Source organism: Belonocnema kinseyi, chromosome 9 (assembly GCF_010883055.1).
Source record: "Belonocnema kinseyi isolate 2016_QV_RU_SX_M_011 chromosome 9, B_treatae_v1, whole genome shotgun sequence".
In the NCBI taxonomy this organism is placed as follows: domain Eukaryota; kingdom Metazoa; phylum Arthropoda; class Insecta; order Hymenoptera; family Cynipidae; genus Belonocnema; species Belonocnema kinseyi.
Window position 1 is genome coordinate 22,533,966 of NC_046665.1, and position 2,744 is coordinate 22,536,709.

At 32.1% G+C, this 2,744-nt stretch overlaps 1 long non-coding RNA gene across 1 annotated transcript; it reads right to left on the reverse strand.

Moving 5' to 3' along the window:
• Positions 1-931: 931 nt before the first annotated feature.
• LOC117179299 lies at positions 932-2,345 on the reverse strand. The gene is made up of 2 exons (XR_004467900.1): positions 2,265-2,345; positions 932-2,200 (listed from the first exon to the last, which is right to left on the reverse strand). It is a non-coding gene; the product is annotated as an uncharacterized LOC117179299 (long non-coding RNA).
• Positions 2,346-2,744: the final 399 nt, after the last annotated feature.

Below are 2,744 nucleotides of genomic sequence, written 5' to 3' on the forward strand. Positions count from 1 at the left end.
ATTCACACAGGTAACAAAACAGCAAATTTTCCTTCTTTTTCATTTACTTTTACCATTAAATTCTACACTTAAATAAAAAAAATTTTAAAATAAAAAATGAGATTGTAAATGAAACATGACACAATTTTGATTATAATTGTTAAATCTAACTATTTAAAAAGAACTTTTTACGTTACAAGTAATAAACGTTAATAATAATTCTTTATTTTCTAAATTCTCGTAATCTGTATTTACGTTAAATTTAAAAAATCTACACTTGAGTGTTATCCTTATATGTTGCCATGAATATTTTAGGCCAGGGAGGGTCGCGTAGTGCCGGCCAATTTTATATTTGGACATTTGATTCTAATATTGTTTAAGGAAAAATTTATTTTTACAATTAAGATTGCGTTTGACCGGTATAAAATATCCAGGACTACCCATCTCCGCAATGTTGTAAAAACTGCAATAAATAATCAATAACGTGAAATTATGAATGAAAATGGGGAGTCCGTAGTTCGAGAGAAAATTTATGTAATCCCTATAAAACCCAATGTAATGTTTTTTTTGTGTGCAGTTTTTGAGAGATATGAGATAGAGATATTCGTATATATATATTTTTGGAATTACACTTTGGAATAATATTAAAACATAATAATGGTGATTTACCATCACAAAAAGTAGTTTATTCAAAATCGTGCGTGGCCGGGGCTAGCAGACTCTCTAGTAGATAATTTCTGACTTCACCGTCTCCTGCGCTGTGAGTCATTTATAACTTCGTTTAAAGGTTTTGCACATGGTCAACTGAACGGACAAAATCTGATGAGAGATTATGAATTCCTGCGTACCAGTTGCATAAAAAACTTAAAAACAGGGTTTTAAAAACACAGTATAAGGGAAACGCATCAGTCACGAACGAAGAGATCACTTTAAAAAAGTTTTGAATTTTGAATGTTCAAAAATAAAGCATTTTACTATTCAAAGATAGAAAAATAAGTTAATCACTCAGATCCTGTTCGGACACCAATCAATTCATGGAAGACGTGCTTCGCAGAAATGTACAAATAAAATATGGCACATTTTACGCATATTTCTCATTCACATAATACATGGGTCATTAAGTCCCGGGACAGACACATAGCTGGTGTCGCCAATGCCCTGCCGCTTTTGTTTTCGGTAGTACCAACCTTCAAAAGATAAGTGTAAAAATTGCATGACATTTGGCTCCGTCATTTTCCAGATATTGAAGGTTAAGTGACGCCACTTTTTTTATTCTGTAAACAATTAATCAAAACGAGTTTTGTGTGTTAATCAAACACTCTTTTTTGATGGGTAAAAATACCATTCAAGCTCAGCAATGGCTTGAAAACTCTTAGGATATTGAACAGTATTTTTACCCATCAAAAACGGTGTTTGATTAACACACGAAAATCGGTTTGATTCATTGTTTACAGAATAATTGTTATCGAACAAATTAATAAAACTCAGAGACAGCAATTTTAGTACCAAAATAGATGTAAGCATCCGATACGATTATACTAGAAACAGAGTCTGCAGCTATGTCGTAAGGTTAAATTTTATAAGCACTGCATGTTTTCCTTACCCACAGCATTTGACCGCTAGCGATATTTACAATGATTTACAACATTAAAAGTTACCCTTTAACTGTACAGATAAATTACTCACCTTTTGTAATCAAAATTGTTAGGCTTTCTAACTAAAAGCGATAAAATAATTACAGTTGACTTAATACTAGAACACTTTCAATAAAAATGTAATAAGTAATACAAGTGATTTGGCATTTGAATATACACGGCGTAATAGATTCTCGTATAAAGTGAAACCTTTTGCCCTTAATTATTACAATATAATAATAACAATGAGTCTAATCATGATGTGCCTCATATGCAATTAAATCTTACATTTTATCAAATCGTTTTAAAAACATTCGTATCTCCAAATTAAGCATCTTCTCACACATTTATCTGTTTTCTCGTTTTTGCGAATCTTACTTTCATAAGGCAAACATCGTATAAATAAGGTTTAGTATAGCTACAATTAGCATATTTGAGCAACAAGAATTTCTTCTTGCTAAGTTCTTTTACGATAATTATCCAGGGTAACTTGGATGGTTTTTTCCGAATATCGACAGTTCTCAGCACCACAGGTACATGTAAAGGACTTGCACTTTATTATCCAGAATTTTTCTCCATAATCAAACCTAAAAAATATAAAAAAATTCAATTGAAATCATAAATTTCAGAAAAATATAAATCACAACTTACGTATTTCCACTTTTTTATAAAAATCAGCCCCCTGCATCGACCATGTATGTGAACCTAGTAGTACTTCTCTTAGAATCTGGAGGGAAAATGTTTTTTATCCAACCCGCGGTGGTCCTACATTCAGTTGAATTTAGAAAAAATTTAAGGCTGTAATATTTTTACAAAGTAACGGTAATGGTAATTAAAATTTTAGAAGGCCATAATTTATTAGAAAGTAAATGAAAGGACTGATGAATGAGAAAATACATTTAATACGTATGTTATATAATTTAATGGGTATATGCAGGTCTCTTCAGCATTAGGGTTTCTAATAGCACTCATATCCACGAGCTAAGGGTCGTGCGCCCATACTAATCACTCATGTGTACCTTTCGATGATACTTAGAGCATACTGAAGCTGATTGGCTGAAGAGAGGGGCCATGGTGTCGTCCTCAAAGATGCCCCGTTGGAAGGTGACACTGTTTCACACGATAATTTCC